The sequence below is a fragment of the Micropterus dolomieu genome, linkage group LG22 (genome assembly GCF_021292245.1).
Source record: "Micropterus dolomieu isolate WLL.071019.BEF.003 ecotype Adirondacks linkage group LG22, ASM2129224v1, whole genome shotgun sequence".
Classification (NCBI taxonomy): Eukaryota; Metazoa; Chordata; class Actinopteri; order Centrarchiformes; family Centrarchidae; genus Micropterus; species Micropterus dolomieu.
Genome location: NC_060171.1, coordinates 15,385,459 through 15,410,653, shown reverse-complemented (window position 1 = coordinate 15,410,653; position 25,195 = coordinate 15,385,459). Strand labels below are relative to the sequence as shown.

The 25,195-nt window shown below is 42.9% G+C and overlaps 1 long non-coding RNA gene across 1 annotated transcript in view; it reads left to right on the top strand.

The window, feature by feature from the left end:
* The window catches only part of LOC123962139, a 32,342-nt gene extending 8,426 nt beyond the window's left edge, over positions 1-23,916 (top strand). The window contains exon 4 of the long non-coding RNA XR_006822869.1: positions 23,515-23,916. This is a non-coding gene — a long non-coding RNA (uncharacterized LOC123962139). The remainder of the gene's footprint in view (positions 1-23,514) is intronic.
* Positions 23,917-25,195: the final 1,279 nt, after the last annotated feature.

Genomic DNA, 25,195 nt, shown 5'->3' with positions numbered 1-25,195 from the left:
GCGCGGGGGGGGGGGGGGGGGGGGGGGGGGGGGGGTGCAGGCGTACTGTAGAAGTTGAAGAAAACTTTTCAGCGGGGATTCATTGCCCCTTAACTGGGAGAACAGCATAAATTATTTGCACTGGCAGATGTTCACAGACCCAAATATGCATGAATTTGTAGAGCTGGCAGGCTTCCCTCAGCCAAACGTACTGGTTTTCACGATGCGTGCAGGAGCAGTTGTTGTTCTGGCTGTTTTACAGAGAGCATTAATCTGAGCTGTCAGCACCACCAGCCACTTTGGTGGAAATTATTTCACTCCTTAATAAGGGAACTCGGGTGCTGTATTACATATGGCGGTCAGGGCAACATTCTTGGTGGGTCTGTCATCATGTAGCTGTTCTCCAACAGTGGGCCTTCTGTGTTTGGCCTGTAGCACACTCTGTAACTCAGAGATGAAAAGAATACACAAACTAGACATTAAATGAAACCACAACCTCTCACATCCTCTCTGCTGGTGAAGATGAAGAGTACCTCCTGCCAGGAAGTGGGAGAAATCCAATATTATATTGACATGTCTCTGAATTCTTATTATTTTGACAACAGGCTATTTGTCCTTGCTTGTATGTAGACCTTGGCCTACAGCCAACCTGATGCACTGGTCTAATGTGTGAGACATAGGGGGGAAATGTGAGGTTATAGCGGTACATCATTAAAAGTTTAAATGTAGGAGGGGTGTGGACAAAATAACCTAAACTTCTGACAATATAAAACTGTCCATTATAGCAAAACTACAAACTGCTGTCTGAAATGTGAACACAGGCTCAACATCTGGATAACTGAGCCCAGACGGGAACTGGAGTGCATGGTTTATCTTAATTTTTATTTTTATTTTGCTGGAAAAAATCAACAACACAACTTTTAATGTACATTGAATCAACACTTCTTTGTCTCAGTCTCAGCAAATCTGAAGCATTTCAAGCCTCATAAATGCAGTATATGTGCATGGGATGTTGTAGTATATTGCATTGCATGAGTGTATTGGAAAATGGATTAGGAAAAATACCTGTCTTAGTGTCCTCTGTGGTCAGTCACGCTGGCTGTAATAAGCAGTGGTCATTATATTGGCTGTGGCGTGCAATCAGTAGCAAATTGCAATAGATGTATAGCCAATGTTTGTGACACATCATGTTAGTATTTTTCAGTGCCTTTTTTATAGGTATGTAGTCATAATTGTGTCACACCTGCATGTGAAGCACATAACATTAGGTATTGTATAATAAAGCTATCATCAGTGCTCCAAGATGCAAATAACAATAATAAAGGTGAAGTGAGACAACCTGTAACTGTCATGCTGTATCTAACTGCAAGGAAGAAGTGACTTAGAGCCTTTCCTACAGGAGGGCTTTGGCAGACTGCCACTTAGTGTGGTCCCCCTGAGGGCTCTTACTCGTGAATCTGAGAAAATGGGAATTACACATATTAAAGAGGGTAAACGTCAGTAATCACAGCACTGGGAGGATGCTTGAGGACTCATCAGGCCCTGCTGCTGCTTTTTTAGAGACACTTGTTTCAAGGAGCCACCATGTTTAGCAGCTGACAGCAACACTGCAATGGGCAAAATTACACGTTTCGGGAAGGCATCTACCTATGAGATTCACCGTCAGCGCACCTGTATTTACTCTCCAAACATCTCATATCCACACACAGATGATGTGTACTGCAATGATAACACCATTTGACCTCCTGATCCATGAGTCATCCAGCAGCCAGGTTGGGTTACACCCTGTCATGTCCGTTATTGTCTTCTGTCCATTGATATTTCCAGCATGTTTGCCCTACACTGACTGCCTTGTGGTCCCTGACAGAGGCGGGTTTGGTAGTTTTGACACGGAAAAGTTTGTTTGTTTGTCTGTCTGGTCAGCAGAGTTCACGCAGCAGTATGTTTGTTTGCCGGGTCAATTGTGTCCACTAACAGAGGAGCCCGGTTAGGAGAAGTGATGCGGGGAGAAGCACTCATTAGTGGCCTTTCCTCCCTGTGTGTTCTTCTTCTGGTGGAGATGGCCAGACCACCAGGCCCTTTACCCTGACTCCCAGATAAGATGTCTGGAGTCGCTCCACATGACTTAGTGCTGTTGGTACTTTGACAGAAAACAACCCTCAAGGGAAACTCAGGCAACCATAAATATTTAGGCACCAAAGAGCTTTATGGAGTTTGTTGTAAAAGGATTTATAACAGCCTGGGAGGCGATGCATCAGTGTCAGAGGGCTTGAAGCCGCCAGTGTTTACAGCATTGCATGTGAATCCTCCCACAACTGTCGGCCAAGCCTGGAGAACTGAACCAAATAAGCACTTCAGCACTAGGAATGCAAACACCACAACTTTTCCAAACAGGTTTCCGAAAACAGGTGTGAGCTCGGCGTCCTCTTGGTTAAAAAATTTCCTGCAGAGATGATTCACAAACAAGACAAGTCAGTGTCCTTATATGGATTGATTTGGAAATGGTGGCTCTGGGCCTAGTGAAGATTGATAGAATTATTTGCTCTATAAAACTGAAACTAACAGCTATGAAGACAGTCAACAAACTTGTACTGGGTCTGCAAAGGACTAGTTTGACATTTGTGGAAAATACGCTTATTCACTTTATTGCTGAGAGTTATATGCGAAGATTGATACCTCCATGTTTTTCGGTGAATTATGAAGATACAGCTGGCAGTCAGTTAGCTTAGCTTAGCATAAAGACCAGAAACAGAGAGAAACAGCTTGCCTAGTTCTGTCCAAAGGTTAAAATAAAAAAGAAATCACCTCTAAAGCAGTATTATTAGTATTTCTTTACCTTTGCACAGAGCTATGCAAAGCTAAATGGCTGCAGGCTTTAGCTTCATATTTGATAGATGAGATCTTCTTACTGCGTGGAAGAAAGCAATTGAGCGCAATTATCAAAATGTTGGTAAACAATTGTATTAACAGATTTTATGGCCACTTGGGGGCACCAGAATTCTTTATCACAGTTGATCTGGTGAAACAGTTTCTTTTTTGCACATCCAACAGACACAGACCAACATTAGCATTTATTTGGAGTCGGGTTGCTGGACACATGTAGCCTGGGTACCAGACGAATCTGCAAGCTCATGTTTTATTTGCTCTGGCAGATATTTCTGGCCCCTTTTCTGTTCAGAGATTTCAGAGGAGCACCGTTGAGGCATTTTCATAAACAACCAAGATGGCTGCCGCTGATGTGAAACGTTCTGTTGAATTCTCTATTACGTCAGTATTAAATGAACTGCAAGGTATATTATCTCTAAAAGAGGAACAAACAACTAACAGACATATCGAAGCTACACCATCACAGCCATCTCTGCATGCTGTCTGTTTACATGTTTCCATCATGCAGCGCTACATCAAACGCTTTGTTGCTCTAATTGGTTATAAGTCTATCCAAATGCATTTAAAGGCATTTTAGTCTGCACTCGTTGATAACTCCCCTTTGAAATTGAAACTGAACAGATTAATAAAGTACTTGAAAATCGCTCTGGCGATGTCAGGCAAGTAAAATAGCAATGTCTAATATTAACTCTCCTTTTAGCTCTGTTTTTGGTCTTCACCATCTCCTGAGGGAAATATCTGACTCTTGAGCTGCTCAATGTTCTACTATGTTCGCAAGCTATAGTCTCTAACTTTGTCTGTCTGCTGAAAGACACTATACAGCAACCTTAAAGCTGAGGGAAACTGTAGATTCAGGTGATACATTACAAGTGAATGTGATCCATTGTTGATGTGGAAAAAATTGATTAGCCTATACCCACTTTAAGCTTTTGCAGAGCTGTTTAGTAATTAAATATTGCCTCAACATGTGACATGTTGATCTGTAATGCAAAATGCAAACACTTTATGGACATATGCTCCTATAATAGCAGCTTACATAAACAGGTTGTAAAGAAAAAATCTTCCTGTGTAGCTGATTAGTTATTTTTTCCTCAGTGGCAATCTAATGTATAACATCTGCACTCTTGTATCCTCCCTAAACAAATCACTTGTATGCAGCCTTTACCACTACTCTTCCTTTACCTTCGGCCTCCTCATCAATGTTACATGAGGTGTTATCTGCATCCCTCTCATCTCTGCCTTCCACTCCAGGTTTTATCCGCCCCGTCTCTTTCATCTCTATCCTCCAGCGCAGCCGGACATCTCGGTCCACCATCCACGCCACCACTGCTTCTGTTGTCCTCCCTGCTGCCCTACTTCTTCCCAGCGGGGTCACTGAGCTGCTTTGTCCCAGATTGCTGGAGGATCAGGATTCCTCATCATCGTGTTAACCGTACATTTATCTGACAAGACAGAGGAGAGAGAGCGACCCCCGGCATCATTAAGCTTTAATGGACAGCCTAGAAATGAGGGAGAAGCCATAAAAGCAGGAGCCGAACTAGAGTCTCTCTTTAATGTCTCTGATCGCCCTGACAGGATTATTAATCAGGAACTAAAGGAATTTAAAACCTTTGCTCTTGGCTTCCTCACTTAGAGTCTTTAGCTTGCACCATTACATAGCAACCCAGGGTCAGGAGGTCTGCAGCTAATTGGTTCTACAGGGTTTTGAATAACAATGAGCTGAGCCCAATTACTGAACTACAGAGAGGCGGAGATGAGAAGAGAAGAAGGGGGGCCCAGTGGAACAGGCACATGGAGGATGTAGCGAGGAGGAGGAGGAGATGGGGGAGGCTGTTTCACGGCTGCTGTCCCTCTCCTCCTCAGAGTAGGGATATTAATGAGATCAGTAAATGAGTGCTGGCAGAGACGGGGATGTGGTGCTGTAGAAAAACAGCCGCCCTGCCCCTGCAGGACAGCAGCTTCTCATTCACTATTCCATTTGACTCCCGGATTCACACGAAATATGTGCGCCTCATTCTTTTTGTCCCAGATTTTCTTTGAATCTCATGTTCATTTATTAGTGATGTATTTTCTTTTCTTTCCTGCGACACAGGGGATATGTTTCTGTGGTCCTTTGCTAGCTACGCTGTATTCAAGTCTGTCTTGTGGAGTTTTTAATGCTGTCTTCAGGGGTTTGTATTCAGCAATGGCTAATATAGTTAGTCCCAGCAGTTTAGAGGCTGTTCGGCTGTGCATTTGGACTCACTCTAAGGCATAACAGACACTGATTGTTTCTTATTTTTGTGACCCCTGCTGCTTTGGTGGACATCAAGGCTTGTTTTTCATCCTCTTAGTCATCCATCATTACATGCTGCTGCAGCATATACAGCGGGTAGATTAGGCTGCACAGTATCTGCACAGTGTCTCTCTACTCTAGTGTGTCATGTAGTGTCCCCCTTGCCCTGATATTGCTGACGAAACCGGTTTGGATGGAAGCATTATCAGATTTAGAGAGCTAATTTGTTCCAGCGGCAAAAGCCTTTTCAGGCTGTTGAAGGGATCTTCTTTTTTTTTCACTTGGTCGCGCTCAGTATTTTTTGTGCCCTTGAAACATTGCATCAATGTTGAGCTGTAGGACTTTCAAATTGATCTCTGCTTAAATAATCTCTCTCAAATTCATGAATTCACATTGAGCAATCCCCTCTTCTGAGCATTCATCACTTTCAATAAACCCCTGAGAAGCTGTCATTATGCCTCAACCTCCTCATCCCACTCTAAACTGCTGTTCAAGGGCTGCAAATTGGAAATGTGATTTAAATATTGCTTGAAATGGATAGCTCATATTCACCTAAGCCCCCCCGTACCAGACTCTGTCATGCGATGAAAGCTGAGGATGTCAGCTGATGATCACTGTACTTCCTGCACCATGAGTCAAGCACATATTAATTGCTGCTAGCAAAAGGTTTAGCCCTGACCTTTCCAGATCACAAGGCAAACAAAATTCTTTGTAGGCCTGCTACTCTGCACACTTTTTTCACTTGTTCTTCACTTGGTTGGATTTCTCAGAGATGAAAAGGATTCTCTTTGCTTACACTTATAATCGGCTATAGAGCAGTGAAATACTCCAGCTGGAATGAGAAGGAGATAAATGCTTTAACTCTAGACTGCAAATGAACTACAAATCCTTGAGCTGGATTGCTGTTCATTCTTCAATTATGTAAGCCTCCATCTGTTTTTTCCCCCTACTCAACGGTGTCAGTATTTATATACAAATATATTCTTGCCAGACACGATTTATAATCTCTTTCAACTTTCAAATACAAGCATTAATAAGAGCATGAGTCCATTTGCCTGGGGTTTTTAAGCAATATAAACATTAAGTAAGCAATACATTCTCTGCTGATGATCTCCTGAAAAAGGCTTTGAATATTCATCACCATTGATTGATTGGCTTCATATAGATTTGTGCAAAGCTGTCTTGCAAATACACTTTTGAAATTCCTCCTCAGCAATGTGCTTGAATGTGGATTATGCGTTGAATATCATAATTTAAAAAATGGTTGCCAATGCCATTCATTCCAAACAATCCTCTGAGCCTGTAATGTATTGTGAACTCTTGAATCTGCATATTTGCATGCTGTAACAGAGTTGCAGCTGTGGTCTCAGAAGAGTTTATCATTATTTCACATTTATTTTGTCTCCCTAATTACGTAATTAATTCTGTTGTTTTGATTGTGGTGTTTACCGTTTGCTTTGTGGAGGCGTAATCCTGTTCTATTTGTCTGTTTGAAGAAGGAGCAGTCTCACTGAATTATTCATGCTGCGCTCCAGCGACAGCACAGCCGTTTAAATGATGAAGGCATTCGCGAAATCCTCTCTCTCTTTTACACACACACACACACACACTCTTTCTCTCTTTCTCACTCTCGCCTCTCTTTCTCTGTGAGTGCCTGAGGCGGTGAAAGTGGGATGTAAGGAGAGGAGCGGATTTCACAAGGCTCACAAGCACACCTCAAATGAGGCGATGGGAAAACATGTCCCTCTAATGTGTCTGACCAAGCTCAGGAAGAGCCGGACTGAAAGCCATGTCTAATCTGACACCATAATGTGACCTTTCATCTCCACTTCTCACAGGAAACACTGCTCCACCCTGCACATTGAACATGCCTGTGTTTGTGTGTGCGCGGGTGTGTGTGTGTGTGTTCTTGGCCAGGCCGAGCGCCCACTGAGCAGGAATGTGGACACTTGAGTCGACACAGGACCTCTACAGAGCTGCTGATCTGTCAAAACGTTGTTCACTGATTGGATATCGCAGTGTCATGTGGTGGCTGGGTGTCCACTTCACACCTTCAGCTGTGACTTTTCCCAGTGTTGAGGATACTTGATAGAGCACAAGTCAGCAGAACCATCTATTCAAGGGTTACTGGCATCTGGTTTGACTTTTTTTTAAAAGAAATGCTGTGTCTTCACCCTCAGTGTGGTCTTAATGGTGTTCCCCCTCAAGGAGCACTTCCTCAGAGACACAGACATGTTGAAGAGGAAGAGGAGGGAGGTGATGGGCTTCTCTGGGGGATTGTCTGTTTGTAGTGTTTACTGCCAAACCCTTAAGGACTTCAGGCACTTTCATCAGCACTAAGTAGTACATGGTACACATTTCCCCGCCTGTCTCCCTCAGCTTTTAATGTCTTATTTTCCTCTCATACTATTGTATACTATATATGACACCTTTCAGTCCGAGGCTTCTCTTATCTGTCTCTGTAAGGACTGATTACCATCTCCTGGTGGCAACGCACTTCCAATATACACTCATTTACATGAAGAGGATCCTACACCAGCCGTCATTTGTTCGCAACTTATTCATGGTTTTCCCTGAGGACGCCATTGTCCTTAAAATGCACAAACCACAAACCAGTTGCTTTGGTTTTCCAGATGCCTGTTTCTTTTGATGATAGCAGGCTTGATGGACGTTATCAGACGCCAGGCTCAGACAAAGCCTCAAGCATACAGTATGTATGGGTTTTATTTAAAATATTTTTCAATGTGTTGTTTTCTCTCTGTAGGCCTGTGGATTCTGCATTCTATTTGATCTGCCCTAAACATACATCTTTAATCTTTGCTGCAGGCTGTGTGAGAGGGAGTGTGTCACTACCTCTCCACTGAGGCTTCAGGCCTATCTTTCAAAGCACTGCAGCCCCTATGGGGGGCCTGCAGAGGGCAGCATACTAAACACAGCATCACCTCCGACAGCAGCTCATTTACACCTGCACCAACACCACCACAACAACCACCACAGCTATATTTATTAGCATACATCTTCATTAACTCGCTAGAGGAAGTAAGGAGGAAAAAAATAACTGGGAAAAAAAACAGAACAGGCTGAGAATGAAACCATCATGGGCCCGCGGGGTGTTCTACTGTTTGTACTGACACAGAGGACGAGTTATGCTAATTGAGTTCTTTGCATAATTAGGGAAAAAAACTTTATCATTATTATTAGTGGAGAATAGCCAGACAGAGGGTAATTTCAAGTTTCCCAGCAGGGTGCTGCCAGAGAATAGAAGAGAAAAGGACACACTCTCAATGTTATTCCTGCTGTCTTTTGATGCAGGGAGCATAATTCATCTAAGATACTTAGCCTGAGTAGCTAGCTTTAATGATGATGACTTTTCCCAATGTGATTTTTCAAAGTGTTTTAATGTATTGTCTTCATAGCGGATGTGTTTGCCGTGGTAAATTCGAGGACTGCATATTAAGTTATCTGTCCAAATTAGTTTTTTCTTTCATGTTTAATGAGCCTTCACTTTTGCCCCTTTTTTTTTTGCGAACGTCTACTTTCTGCTCCATGTGGATTGTGGTTGTGGCATTTATATGGCAATGTGTAGAGAGCTGGGAGTGTTGTGTTGGGTGTTGTGTGTGTAGTGAGATCATGTGTGATACCACTGAGAGATGGCTGAGAGGTGATGCGGCTGGCTGGCCGGCCGCTCAGCCACAGAGAGCTGTGAGTAAGTGGGCCGTGGTTATAACGGGCATACAGGGCAGTCACAACACAGTGCTGAATCCATTAGTCTCTCAGCAGGGTTTCTGCAGGTCATTTAGGTTCAATAAGATCCTGTGACATCCTGTTATATACTTTTCCTCTTCACCGAAATCTGATGATGCTACAACCAGGGGATGCTGCATGCAGAAAGTTGTCTTTCCCTGTAGCGTACAGGGCCTCGCGCTTGCTTTAAGACTGTGAACGATAGTTTATGCCGCACTAAGTATTCCTTTCAAAGGCTTTACAAGGCACTGGGGATTAAGAGACTGTACCACACTCATCTCATTTGTGTTAAGGCTAGGAAAATGGAGCACTCTAAATACATGCTGCACCAATAAGCCGCATGGGGTGGAGTGGAGACCAGGGCTCTCAGATGAGAGGCAGAAACATTGCACCTGCCCCAGTTGCTCTCCACCAACATGGCCGTCTGTGCAGCGGCTGCCTCACGAATGCAGTGAACATTCCCTCGCTTCAAAGGTTTCCCCGGCTTTTTTTCATCTCCGTGCTCCAGCCCACGGCCAGAACCACGGATTAATATTTCAAAACATGTTTCTTACTCCCCCCCTCCTCCCTCCATACCTCCCTTCCCTTCTTCGCCCCCTTGATTCCCCCTCAACATCATCTCTCACACACAGCCCATTCCCTGTTCACCACTTATTCTCCTCTATGCTCCTCCACCCTCCCCCAAACCTGCCTGCCTGCCCGCCTGCTCGCCGAAATGTGTGATATTTTTCCATATCTCACGTTTTGCTGCTCCAGTGCTCCCTTCAATCCAATCACCAGTGTGGTATGTTTTATGGATTAATAAGAAATGATCCTGGAAGGTCCAGTCAGGCAGCTGAGGAGCCAGAAGCAGAAAGATGAAGCAATGAAATGGACTGGGAGAGGGGCAGGGTGCCGTCTGCAGTCGAATTTTAATGAGTACCAAGGGGAATATCCCTTTTTTTTCTGGGGGTATCCTTCTGGTGCATCATTCTAAATCACTGTCACACAAACAAGGTATTTCCCATCATGCCTCTGGTTTGGCTTGGTAACTGTGTCATCCTGTGGCACAGGCGCCTTACCGGCACACCTGCTCTGCTATCCTAATTGAACAGATGATCTGCCAATTTGTCATGTTTATCTTCAGAGGCGTTCTGGCGTCAATGCCCTGCTCTGCTCAGCCCCCTCAGAACACAGTGCAGATGTTAGCAGAGCTTTTTTTTATGACAGATCTTGTAGTCATTACTGAATAATTCATCACCGCATTCATGCCTTTAGATAGCATCTCCAGCATCTTGCTCTGCTTTTTTGACTCCCTCTCTTTTCTTCCTTCTCCTGCTCCTCGCAAGGGAAAACTTTATTATTCTCTCCACTGACAGCAAAGTATAGCGGATGAAAGATAATTGCCTGGCTTGACTCAGCCATTGATATGAAAATAGGATTGAAATTATTCACTGTGGTTTAAAGGTTAGTTGAAGGTTATTATTCACGGAAAGGCATGGAGGAGAAGCATCTCTATGTACAGCCTGGTGGCAGGCCTGACAAGACATTTATGAAAGGCTAATATGCTGCGTGTGCTGCAAAGGCCATTTAATGAATAAACTGAAAGAGTTCCTGAGATCTTAACATTGGAGAAGTCAATTATTTTGCAGCAAATTATGCTCACTCCGTGCATAAACATGGTATGCTCCAAATAAGATCGTGAGCTTGATTTTCAGCACACTCCAGTATCTTTTATTCAGATTATTGTTTGTCCTTTCATTCAGCCTTTTATGCATGGTGGAATGTAATATGAACACTATAATGAAGAGGGAGAGGGCTTTCTCAACCAGTTTAATGTATTCGATCCGTTGAATGCTTATAGGCTTCTTATAGTTCAGATGGACTTTGAACACAGGCTTAATAAATCACCTCCACCAGCAGCCATCTGATGTTTCTGCTTAAGAGCCACTCTGATGTCTGTGGTTGGTCCGTCACTACTTACGCCATTCTCTATTACCATGGCAACTGGGGGATATATGCAGGTAGCGTGCTGTAAGCTGGAAGAAGTCATGGTGTGCTGTTTGATAGCAGCCATACAGCAGCAGACAGCTCCCTCTGTCTGTCTGTCTGTCTGCAGCGGACGGTCCTCTGCACATCTGCTTCTACACCAATATGTTGAGGCTGCAGAGTAAATATTCGCTCAGATTCATAATTTAAGTGTTTCTTTACACAGATTTACAGGTTTGTTTTGTTTCCTGTGTTGTCTTGCATACTCAGTGGAATAAAACACATATTGTTAAGCTTTGCTCATGGCAAACCCAACATGGTAGGAATCATAATGTTTCTCTCTTAACCCTCCTCACCCTACTGGTCTTCTTTATTTTGCGTAACTCTTTACAGAATAACAGATTTTGACATTTTGACAATTAAGTGATGTGAAACAAAAAGTCCTTAAAATATCACAATCAGTTTTCAGACATTTAAACCTCCATTTGCAGATTCTCAGTCTGCGTTGGTGATACCTTCATGTGAATGCATCTAAGAGAAATGAGATGAGAAGCAGAAATTATCACACTCCTCCTGGGAGAATGCAATAGTTCACACCTCCTCTTCACCTGTTTCCTCGCTCTCTCACTCTCTCGATCCTTTTTCTGTCCGTCGAGGTTTGGTGTCTTCATCCAAAGATGCAGGTGTGATCATTCACCCGTTGCTTGTTAGTCAAAAGCAACCTCTTCTGCTTCTAAAATAGACAATTATTCAAATTTCCATCATGAGAAAGCCTGTCCTTTTTTCTTCACTTTTCACAGAAATTCACAATTTGTTGAAGCCATTCAGTTACACTGATGATTTTTAATAGAAATGCATGAGTGCACATTCAGAAAGCCTTTCCTCTCTTTGAAAACAGGAGACACAGCATTTAAGGAATGTGGCAGGAATCATTCCTCAGATGCCTTCTATTTATCAGTGATCTGCCCCCTCTCTGATGCTCCTTTTGAAAATATTCTGACATATTTTGGCATCAGGTGCTATTTCTGCTCTTAACTGATTGAAACGAACCGATTTGGTAGCAGAAAACTGTAATGACTGGTTATTGGACTGTGTGCTAAAGTATTCGGTGATGATGAGGTCTTACATTTATGCCCAGTGTGGCACAAAGGGGCATAGTCAGGTCCTCCAGTGCTGATGATAGACAGCACGCTGTTATTATCTGTCTGCTTTTGTTTCACTGTATCTCCCTCTCTCCTTCCTTCAGTCCTCTCCTGCACTGTGCAAAGCAATTGGATCTTGTCCTTAAAGCTAAGCACTTCAGGATGAAGTTTTTCTGGAGCCCAAACTGCTTGTGTGATTACAGACAGATCGATACCTTGTGGTGTCCCCAGCCAGCTCACCCTGCTGGCGCAGGAAATGATGCGATCCATGCGGCTCTGACATTGACAGGCCCCAGAGAGGCGACAGCTTCACTTACTAGAAAAATGCTCTCCATTAGCTCGGCTGGGTGGCTCTGCCCTGTCATTGTTATGCTAGCGAGGCTGTGACATTTGTGTTATGTGGATGGCAAATGCCTTTCTAATCATCTGCTTGAGGCACAATTTGAATTTTCATCAACTTTGATGGACAGCTCCTGAAGAATTATCATCAAGAAAATTAAATTTTCCCTGACCCTAAATGCCATGGCTGCTGCCACTCCCTGATGGTGTCCCACAGTGCCAGTGACAAAAGCTGTAGACAGCTTCCCTCTGGGCTGCTGCCCTTTAGCTGTTGTGTCAGAGGTTAAACCTCATGACTTTTCTCATAGAGAGACCTGGTGAAAGGCCGCGTCCTTTCTCAGACAACACCACACACAAACCCTCTGCCCTGGAAGTAGTGCTTATATCCATGTCAGAGAACAGCAGCACTTTAGGGCATGTGGATTTTTTATGGCTGAGCCAGCTTCTCTTAAACCCAAGCACTTGTATTGACCAACCTCCCATCTCTCTCCTCTCTCCCTCTCATCCCCCACTGTTTCCTTGTTTGAAACAATATAGCCTGCCTGTTGTTATTGATTCAAGAAGATTGGGCCCCGGTAAGTGCTCCTTTGAGTCTGGTGTTATATTAAGCAATTGTTCCAACAGCAGATGACAGGGCTGGGAAGGTTTTGGCTAGCTCTAATAGGCCTGGTATTACCCATGTGTTAATTGATTGGGCAGCAGAAGGAGGGAGGAATTGGCTGCACTGAGAATTCAAGCAGCTGATAAATAAACACTAACTCAGAACATTCACCTACTTCATATAACACAGTTATTGTGATCTAGCCAGCTATAGTCCTTTCCTACTATCAATATGCCTCATCATTTGGTAATCATGAAAGCACAACATAACAACATGCATGACTATGAATAGTCATATAAACGACGCAAACCCGAGAGTCCTATTCTTAGAGTACATCCATTCATACTCGTTTTTTTCGTTGGCATTAAGCCTAACTTTATCTGGTTGGCCCTATAGAGTGTATTTGCTAAAGTATCTGAGCTGCACAGTCAGTAGCCAGACATTGTCAGCAGTATCAGGGCAGTATTGCATGGAGGGCTGTTTTATGGATGCCATCCGAAGTAAATGCTCCATTCATCCTGTCTGTCTGCACTGGCTTCCATTTCCTCCTCTGTCACACGCATGATTAAGACCAGCTTGAAGCATTTATCACAAGACCAGAACATGGAGAGGAAGGTGGTGGGGTGGTGGAGTTCAAGCAAAAGGAAACAGATCCCACCTTGCTTTTTGTTTTTCTAACTTCCAAACATCTCTCACTTCTCTGTCTTGTCAGTAAAACATCAACATCCCCCCTCAGTTCTCCTATCAGAGCTGCACAAAAATTCAGCATCAGCTCGATGTCTGTAGAAGTGATGACATTATTTTGACAGCCATAATGCATTATGCATCTAATTCCATTAGCAGTGAGTGGTCCTCAATTGTTTTCAAGGAATTCAGTGTGTGTGCATGTGTTTTTTATTTTGGTCAAGGGAATCGCATTAGATTCCATTTCCAATAACAGCATGTTCTGCTGTGGTTGCATTTCAGTAGAGAGGTAATTTGCTAATGGCATGGCCCTTATTAGAAAGCAATTATTATTAATTACCAGTGGTGATACAAGAGCTGATTTAGTCCTTAAAGCCCACTGTTTTTCTGCCAGTGTGGCCAGTGTGTGTGCATATTTGTGTGTGTGTGTGCGTGCGTGCTTGTGTGTGTGTGTTTGTGTGTGTGTGTCCGCTCTGCCTTTCTCAGAGAAGATGATTGCCAGCCCCACACCATCGCCCTCACCTCCCACTGGCCTGCTGCCAAGCAGCGACATTGTCATTATCAGTGTGCCAGAGGGCTGGGTAAATGTCATTATTGTAGCTTGTGGATTCCTCCAGGGAATCAACAGCTACCCGATTAATTTCTCTAACAGCCCGGGAAATATTTGTTGCATCACCAGCCCGGTTCATGGCAAACATCTATCGCTGCTATGCAATTAACGACATAGATCATTTACATAGTCACAGAGCTAATTTTCATAATGTTCCCTTTATTATCAGAGGAAGAAATTAACCCAGGAATTTATTTACACACCCACTGCAAATGGTAACAGTGTGCTAATTGGCTGTTAGATGATTAATAAGCTTATAGCACATGCTAATGAATGGTGTACTCACTGTTTCAGAGGTGCTCCAGCACTGTGCTTGTGTTTTGGCAGCTTAATTAGACAGATAATTATGTACTTGTTGCTTTCGCTTTCAAGCAAATACCATCAAACATTAAAAAAGATTAAACTGGCTCGCATTGCTATGAGCTCGTGTTGGTTCTCTAAGTCCTGAGCTCTTATAAAGACTACATTATGCGAAGGCTCTGATTTTTTAGCACCCAATTGTGTCTCTAAAGTCACAATGTCTTGTCTAAAGCAGTGGTTCTCAAAGTAGGGTCTGGGGACCCCCAGAGGTCCTTGAGGGGGGCCTGCGGGTCCCCAGCAAAAAGGACGATAATTGTTTTTACTGTAATTCCATTCATAATGTATGACTATTGTGGTCATGGGTTTCATACACTTCCTGCAATTAAACATCTCAAAGCAGAAATCCTATCACATGGGTGACCCTGGGACAAAATCATATCAAATGGGGGTTCATGGTCTAATTTGTGTCAGTTTAGGGGTCCTTTGAGTTTGAGAACCACAGGTCTAAAGTATAGGTCACCAATCAAAAAACGGGTGCAGTTCAATGCATTAATCAATAGTAAATAATAAAGAAATGAGTGAATATAACCTATAAATGAAACAGGTGTTTTATAATTGTCTCATTTTGTATGTAAAAAGCTAAATCACTAAAACCACTTGCATTTTATCTTAACAACTTTGCAATTTGCTGATAGTACTTGAAAGACCAGCAAGAATCTACCGCTCTAATCCTTAAAACTTTTTCATTGTTTCACTTTGGTAATACAGTGACCATTTATTATTCATTGGGCTGTTGTATTTAAAAAACTGTGTCCACTGTTAAATTATGCCTCAGTTCTTTAGAGGGAATCATGAAGTGAAGACCAAGCACTATCTGATGACAAAGCTGAGTTTTTCTCAGGAGACTGCTTTGTGCTGTTGTGTAACCGTGTTGAACATGTTGTTGGCTCACCAACCTACTGCTGGTTGGAGGGGGAGGATGGCAAGAAAGCCCAATTTCTCTCCCGTTTAAAGTTCTATTTTCTCAAAACATAAAGCAGCACTTTGTAGATAATTACTGCAGTTTGCAACTTTCCTTACATAAGACCCCATTTGGAGCAGCTTGTTCTTTACAGAAAATTCACGTTGTGTTTTGTTTTCCATCTGCTCTGTATAGAATAAAAGTCAGTGGTTGTCTGTGGTGGTGAATCCTCTGGGAACGCTGGCTATGAATATTTGATGTAAGTCCTCCTTTTTATCATTGACATGGCTCAGAGCAGGAATCCTCATTGATCTGGTGTTATAATCACAGATTAAAAGAACTCTCCCCAAACAATTCCCTGATTAAAGCACTGTTTATATGCTCCGCTCATGACCAAGTGAGTTTCACACACAGGCATTGAAGAAAGCCCCCGTAGGATGAGCAGGGCTGTGAACACACAGTCTTTAATGTGGCTCCCACTGGCTATTGTGAAGTCTCTGGATCTGTTTCAACTCATTAGCTCCAAAACTTGGCCTGAATCTAGCATGTCATGCTTATGAATCAAACCCACAGAGAGATGAGGTGATACAACAGAAATAAAGACTGAGAGAAACATTTTCCAGGATATTCAACAGATTTGCTTCCTGTGGATCTTTTATGTCAAAGTCTTTTTCACACAGTATGCAATCTTACGATGCACGATATAGTCTTTAAATTAGCTTCTCTTCCACATGAACAATGCAGGAGCTCCAATCTCACATACATTTCAAACTGCACAAACCGGGTTAATTTGTGATCTATTTTCCTGCATCTAATTTCAGAGTCAATTATAGCATACATGTTTTCTGCTTTCTCTGATATATTACTGTTTGAACTTTTACGCAAAGGTTACTGGAATGCCAATCCTGACTGCTTATTGAAACTTAAATACTGGCTCCTCCGTCCTGAGACAGATAAATACTTAAACTGTAAGCCAATGGTATTTCAATGGGCTCTTGGCCTCTTGTCAAACTTCCATTTGTGAGTTTAAATGATTGGTGAATTTCATCTTAATTACAACAAAGACGAGCCAAGCCCAGAGTTCATTCTCATCTTGTTCGGTTTGCCAATTATGGATGTGGCTGGCAACGCAGTGGCTTCCACCTCTTATTTCTCAAACCCGTATTGTCCCCGGAGCAGAGAAGATTGGTACGTGCCCTGCGTCCCACTGCTGTGCTCAAACTGAAGCAGATGAGATTACTCTGTGTGCATGAAGACGGTTTCACCTAATATCAACTATGAGCCTGCCCCATGCATACTAATCATATGGATATGTTCTTTCATAAGAACTAGCTCTCACCTTCATTAGTGTCTAAAATGAAACTGTTTTTTTGAAGTGATTGATATTCTAGAGAAGTTTACCAAGTGAGAGACTTCTGAGACTGACAATTGTGACAAAGCTGGACTTACTAGCCCTCTCCTTCACAGGTCTGTCAACACTGAAGAATAAACCTGCTGTAGAGCACATTAATACATGAGAAATAAGAACAAAGAGGTATTTTTGCCCGCATACAGTTGCTGTAAGAGGGACTGTTAATTCATGTTTTCCCGTATCAGATTAAATTTGCTTTCTTCATGCATGTTCTAAAGATAATCTGTTCCAGTGCTCAGAGTTATGATTATCCTGGTGGCAAGGACAGAAAGATAGAGAGGCTATAGCAGCCCCCAAGTAATTAAATTAGCCCTGAATGGCTAATTGGATCAATTTGGAAGGCAGACACTGTCAAGGATAAGAGTAATCATCTATGCAGTAGCAATCTTTTATTGCTCAGACACGTCTTGTAAAAAGACAAGGTGTGATCCCGAAGGTTAATTTAATTACTGTCCAATTCACTCACTCACTGTGCACAATAACGCTAATTAATCTGAGATTCCTGGACTATAATGAAGCGCGACGCACCAGGTAATTCTGATTATAGTTTTTAGGACATGACTGAATACTCTCTGTTATTTCCTCATCCCAGGATCGGTGATGCTGCTGCAATTAGCCCACTCATTTCTCACACTTTTACAGGACTATTGGCTTCAAAGCATTAGATCTACTGCAAATTGAGTATATTTTGTTCGCATCTGCATGGCGTTTTTAGTATGATGGTCATGCATTTTACTCCAATAAAGCAGTGATTTACATTTCATCCAAGGTGAGCTCTCTCTGCTCAGCGAGGTGTAAAGCAATGTAATGAGAGGGAGACTTGGCTTATGAACAGAGCATTCATATTCATTAGCAGCAGGCATTAACATATGATGTCTGTGACAGATCTCTGATGCATGTTTTATGAATGCAGTTAATGGCACGCTGACAGCACGGCAGGCCATAAAGGGCCAGAGCAATCCACCAAATGAAAGCCACAGAGTAGTGGGATGATTATTGATTCTCCCCTGTGTCCTATTGATCTCTGACGTTTTCATCTGGCACAGCGCTGCTAATCTGCTGTGTATCAGAGAGACACCCACAGTGCAGCCCATTGACTCTGCTATCAATAGCCACAAAGCTGGATATCATTAAATCCTCATCACTTTGTTTCCCCCGGCCAGCCGCCACAGACAACTGAGCACTCTGTGTGACCTCTGAATAACCACTGTCCACTGGCTTGTTTATGGCCCCAGCCCCTGGTGTGTGACATTTACTGCCTCTTTTTTAATAGGCCAGTGTAACAGCTCTGCTGTACACAGAACTGATATTGACCACTGTCTCAAAGTGTGTGACTGGACATGGTTTTATCCCATCAAGTGAGCACATAGTAGGTCACCCACTGTCAATGGAAAATACACTTGGCACACGTGGGCTGTATCTTTCTATTTTTCATCAGGGCAAATGTTAGAAATAGATTACAAGCTTATTAAAAACTGGTCTACACATCCTACAGGTACATTTAAAGGGCCCCTCCACTGATTTTGCACATCAAGATCGTCTGGAGCGCTCCACTTTGAGCAAATAACCCTTTGTGATGTCATCAATATTCTCTGTTCTCTGCTTGGGCTTGGAGACAAATTTATAAAAGAAAACCTGTGTCTCAAACTTGAGGTGTGGAGTTAGACATGGTTGTTTACCAGGGAGGGAGGGCCAATGAAGGATGCCGTCAAGTTTCATTTTGGGTAAATGTAGGATGTAGTGTTTTTGGATCTTGACCCATACCAGGGGGAAAAGTAAGGGCATCTTGGCCTCTGCTGCTTTGATTTTGACCATTCTTTCTGTCTTTCATGAGCCCTCCAACTTTATGGACGTGACATACTAAATTGATGGAGTAGCCCTTTAACATGATGAGTAACCTTTTAACATATGAAAATGATGGCTTTCTTGCTTGGTTACTTGAGTATAATGAGCATGAATATGTCAGAGGTCACTGTGTGATGATATGCTCATCATTGTTTCCGAACTGCAGTTACCAGGGTGACAGTGGTTTCTAAAAGGACAGAAGAGAGACACATCAGCAGGGTGACACCAGTGAGGAATATCTTTCAGTGCTGACGGTACAGGAGGAGCCACCATCCCCCAGAGAGTGGGACACTAGGGGCAAGGACGGCTGATGCGGGGATCGATGGTGCTTAAGGTGTAGGGGTGACAAGGACAGGTGCAGGGGAGCACAGTACCATGGTCCATTAGAAGCGGAGGCTCCCTGCTGAGAGCAGACAGCATGATAAACAGCTTCAGCTCTGATAATAGTCTGGCTGATCAATAGCCTGTCCGCCAGCTGTCCCCAAGGGACAAGTAGGAGCAGCAGCCACGACAGCTGACCCCCAGGTCGTGCATGTGTGTGTGTGTGTGTGTGTGTATGTGTGTGTGTGTGTGTGTGTGTGTGTGTGTGTGTGTGAGGCCGGGGGAAGAAAGGGAGGTTTGGGAGAAAACTATCACTGAATCAGATGGAGCATCACATTGCCCTCTTGACCTTTCTGCCTAACCTTATCTTCATAGTGTAATAGAATCAACCAAGCATATCCAATTAGTATCTGCATGTCCTTCACTTAAGCTCTAATGGTTTATTCATAGTAATACATAGGAGACATTTTCACATCCTCCCCTGTCATTCTCACTGAGAATACTTTCTTCCAGCTGCCTCCTCTTCTCTTTGGGGTATTCATCCCAGCGAGGTGGGTGATTGTTACTCTTACATATTAGAACTAGATCTGAAACAATAAGTCGATCAATCAATTAGTTCACTGACAGAAAACTTTTGATTTTTTTAAGCTACTATACCAAACATTCTCTGGTTACAGCCTTTCTACTGTGAAGTTTTGTTGCTTTTATTTGTCTTTTGTGATAGTTAGATTAAATATCTTTGTGTTTTGGGCCGTTGGTTGGACAAAACAACACATTTGAAGACGTGCTAATCATTAGTTGCAGCCTTAATTTGAACTGATACATATGACAGCAAAAAGGTCAGGTAAATAGTGGATAGCACAGTTGGGTTATCTTTGCTAAATGCAAATTTCAACAGTAATAGAACGTAAAATCTTACAATTTTGAGGTACTTGTACTTTACGTTATTTCTATTTTGCGTAACTTTACGTTTTAGGCTTTAGGCTCATAATAATATTCTACTTCAGTATAATTTTGAATTGCTGCTTTTATGCTTTTATAAGTAAAACACCCGAATACTTCTTCAGTAAATGTTTAATCATTACTGTCTAGTAAAAGTGCTTTTGGGTTATTAACTGTCAAGCAGTAGTTGTTTGATTACAGATCAGCTTTGAGGGGCCTCGAAGGTGACTGTGAGGTATTCTGAGGGATAAGTACCACTGAGGGATTATAGAAAAAATATCACAGACTGGAGCAGTGGATACACTGGGTGTCAATCTTTGACCTATTGTGGTTGAAATACAACCACTCTAATAACCGAAACACTGATCTGAACAAAGATTTTCAAGACGTTATTGAATTTCAGAAATCAAATGAGCTATGTGGCTTAGTGGGCTTGTAGTCAAATATGAAAATGTCCCTGTCTGTTGCACAGAAACATAACCATTTTTATATTCATTGTTCATTTTGCTTGTCTGAGAACAAATAAATATATTTTGCTAGTCTGTCAGGACTGCCTAATTAATTTATGGTCACAATGAAAGGGAGCATAAAAAGTCTCAGAACCTGGCAAGTGTATAAATAACAAATTGCAGTTCTTTGGATAAAAGCAAGTAGAAGAGGAAACAATAGTGTTTCTGCAAGTGGTTGCAGAAACACAACATGAACTGAAGCACACACACACACGCACGCACGCACGCACGCACACACACACACACACACTGTAATGTTGTCACTCACTGAATCAAGACCACATGTCTGCTCTGAAGTCCTTTTTTCTCAACATGCGTGCGTTATCTCACAGATACAGTTGTGGCTTCAATGGCGGTGAGACATCCTGACTTGGAAAGTGAGACTCCATATCTTGAGCAACCCCACAAGCCATAAACCACAGGCAGCAGCTTCTGCAGCCCAGCTTGCTGTGACTTCAAACACTAACAAGCTGGAATAACATTTTGCTTGGGGTGGCTTCCATTGACGGCTCCCAGCTGCTGGCAAGCTGATGGAAGGAAGACAAGATTTATTACAGGCCTTGTCGCATTTGGATAAAACCTAACCACATCGTATAGAAACTCTGGGATCACAGAATGTGTCATTACTGCTTCTTTCTCTGTAGATCAGCTCAAGATCCGGGGTGGAATCAATCCGTTGGAAAATCAATTTCCATGTCTGAGCTTGCGTCCTGCTGTCAGTGGTTCTTGAAAGCTGTGTGTGGAATTAAATTGACATTTGAGGTTAATGGTGAATTGCTTTAAAACCTGCTTCAATTTAAATGATACTATAAAGCCTGAATAAAAAAAATAAAATGCTCTAGCATCAGCATAAAAAATTAGAGGAGAAAAAAATGCACTAGAGCTGAATCGTCACACTGTGAGATAAATTTCCATCCTACATAGTTTCCTCTCTCATGGTTTGTTAAGATCTATTTTACGCTGTGTCGGGTGTCATGCTATTTCATAACAGGAAATGTGAGGTGATGATGAAGCAACAATGTGACCAAAAACACCCTCTCTGCCGGAACTACAGGTGTACAAATATCCCATCTGACAAAGTGCCGATATTTTGGAGTCTGGATTTGAAAAATGTATACATATTGGCCTGAGGACAGGGGTTAGTTGTCTCAGCTGAATCACCCTCTTAGGAATGAATGTTAAATACACAAAAAGGATACTTACCTTAACTTAACAAGTCTGAACAGATAGTCCAGTCACAGTTCACAGTGTTACTTCATACCTGTGAGAGAAGGAAGTGAAAACAGAAGAAGTGGGTGGAGAAGATTTTCAGTCACAAGTGGAGTTTGTGAGTTGTCATCACTGCTGTTGAAAGGTCAAGTAGTGTGTGTTTGTGTGTGTGTACTGTGTATGCATATGGTAGGACATCATCTCTACTCGGCTGCAAACACCCCAGCAGAGCAAATCTAGAAAAGCAGCTCAGGGCTGGGAGACCATTTGACACTCTAACCCTGTGTCCATATTGCCATATTGTTTTTTACACGTAATATGTTTTACCTTCTCTCACCCTGACTTCAGTGTGTAATTCCATACAGCCGTGGATCAAATTACATTGGAGGCTATAAAAGCACATGTCTTTAAACAGCACACTGTTTCAATTTTAATGAAATTGCAATTGGGCGGTTTGTTGAAAACGTAACAACAGGAGTTGATTGTTAAAGGATACGTGTTGTTTTCCCTCCTGAGTAATGGAGATGAGATGACGCTAAGACCACCCACCTCGACTCGAATATGCAGACTGTGGCTGCAAAAGCAACGAGCCCTTTCTAACCAGATAAATCTCTGCTTTCATGAACCACATGAGAAGGGTCTACATCTGCAGAACATTTCAGACGGCATTTGGACTTACTGCAACTTGCAATTTAAACATCAGAGAGCTGTGAAGAGGTGGAAATTAGGGATTTGGGACTGTACGATGGAAAGTTGTGTGGTTAAAAAAACAGGATGAGTGCAGGGCTGTTATTCATCTGAGTTGGGTGGATAAAACAGAACACCTGCCTGTCTCTGTCTGTCTGTGTACAACAATCTTAACAGCTCTGGAAGACTAAAGCCAAATTGCTGCGTATGATTTTAGACACAGCTTATCTTTGTTGTCAATAACACACACCTATGCAGAGTGTGCTGGGGGTGAATCATCATCAGTACGTCTCTCAGACAGACTAAATGAAGTTAAAGTGGAAGTTAAATGGAAGTTGATGTTGGTGCTTTTTTTCCTTTCCACATTAGTTTGATTTATAACTGCAAGTCAGGCTGCACTGCACTAAAAATAACAAAGGAGCAGAAGTAGCACTCGCGGTTCTGTGATTGTATTGATTTTGATAGCTGGCCCTAGTGTTTGTGTGGCTTGGGGCATATTTTATCGAGAGCAGTAAAATAACAAAGGAGATGGGCTGGAAGTTCTCTATGTATACCAATCAGAATTTATAAATTGCTCCATTACCTTTATTTCCCTTGGTTACTCTGGGAACATTAGCAATTATTCTCTCATGGGCTTGGCTCATAAAACTAATAATCTGGTGATTTAGTGCCTCGTGGCACGGTGCATCCAGTCTAGCCCACTCTAATCCATTCATCTTGCCACCTATTAGTTTTATTTTGGAGGGACAAATTGCTTTCCAAGAGAAAATGGGTCAATAGGTGTCCTCTATTAGAAATTGCTAACAATGTAACTGGGGTTTTTTTTCTGTGCATATGTTTGGTAGAGTGGCGCAGGCTGATTATCATTCTATTTGCATACTGGGAGGTTGCTTCAATTATCTTTCTTGGGCTGCATGACAAATTGCAAATAGCCAAGGTTATATATGCAATACTTAATTTATTCTGCATTTCTGCTTCTGTGCTACTGTGTGTGTATTGGTCTGTATGAGTATGTGTGCATGCTTGTATGTGTATGTGTGCATCTACGTGTGCTGCAAAATGAAGTCAATGTTGTTCTATTTCTTTTTCTTATTTTTTCAGTGTGTGATCATGGAGATGGATGTCAGGGCATGTGAATTGAGAGGACTTCTACTGCATGGTGGCTCCATCCCACTGTGCCATTAGCCGCTCCCCAGGGAGAGAAAGGCTTGGAATCTGGAGAGACAGGCCCAGATTAGCTCATAAATCACTGCCCTGGGGACTGAGGCAAAACTGTGACATCATCACTCTGAGACCTTCTGTCCTGTGATCCAGCTGACGGTGCAGTCCAGCAACTGTCGCTTTCAGCTGATATGAGTTGACAGCAGACTGTGGTACAACACATTCCTCCCAAAACTGCCAGGGTTATTTTACATCTGTATCACTTTAGTAGGTTTGTCATTTCAGTGACTTAATCTGTTTATTTTGTCTATGAAATGGCAACGTTTATTTTTCCATGTAGAAATGAACCAGCTGTACATTCAAGTGTGTATTAAAAACATTAGATACTAGATACTTGTTTGTGATTGATAGTAACACACACGCACACATTCTCATGCTGTCACAGTACAAATCCTGCAGTGTTTCTGCTGCTAGTTGCTGTGAAGTAGCTGTTTGTGAGGCCCAGTTTGTAGTCGGTCTGTAATAAGGCCTCTGGATCCCTCCCTCCCGCCCACATACACACACTCAGAGGTCTGTGGTCACACAGCTGGCCCAGTCTGGCCAACCACTCCAACCTCACCACTTCCCCTCTCTGGGTGGGATGACAGGCGCAGCGAGAAGGGAGAGAAGAAGGAAGGGGGATGGACTTACCATTGGTCGCTCCCCAGATGTGGCCTGTCTGTCTGTCTGGCTGGAATGTGCTGTACATACAGTAGATGGATAGAGACGCATTTAGACTAACAGGGAGGGTGTGTTTATGTATCCTAAAATGAACCTTTCACAGTCACATGGCACCTGTGGCCCCTGGACTGCAGAGGGCCTGTCCCACGTAAGCTGGTCGGTTCTTCTCCTGTCAGGACACATGCGGCCACACAGCTGTGATACAGAAGTTTATCCAAAGTGAGGCATCCTGTCCACTAGTATCACAACCACTGCACAGAGTGTGCAGCTGACAGTGAAAACAAATGCCATGGGGTGAACGTTTTGTACTAAATGGAAGTTGACAGTTTTAATTCCGGTTCCTTTGGGGACTTACTTTAACTGGCTGAGAGGAGCCGTCTCCCACAGTACACTCCGGTGCTGCTTTCTTAGTCTATGAAGGGTGGAAGGGATGCATTTGTCGCAATAGGGGAGTCATCATGATCCCCCGGCGGCCGCCCTCTGTCCCCAACAGCCTCTGCTGATGTAATCTGCCAGACTAAAACTTACATTTACACAGGATCCACAGATGAGATAAGAGGCCCCAAGGCTGGCTTATCTGCTGCTATCAGAGGAGAGGAGCCGAGCCAACTTTCCTTCTCCTTCTCCCCCTGTGTCCTACAGGCCTGTTGCTCTGTCAGACTGCAGCAGATTTGTGTAATGACATCAGAGAGAGACTGAGGCCTGGCGACAGTGGCCCAAAGGCGCCCGAATCGTAAACCTAATTGGTGGCTGTCGCAAGTTAACTACATAGCAAATTTCCACATTCTCCCTGCGCTGCTTTAGTATTTGAATGGCTGTGAGCTGGGAATAGCTATTTTAAACAGCTTGTATCATTTGTAAGCAGCTTCTGTATATGGGGGTTGCATGTTGTGCAGTATTT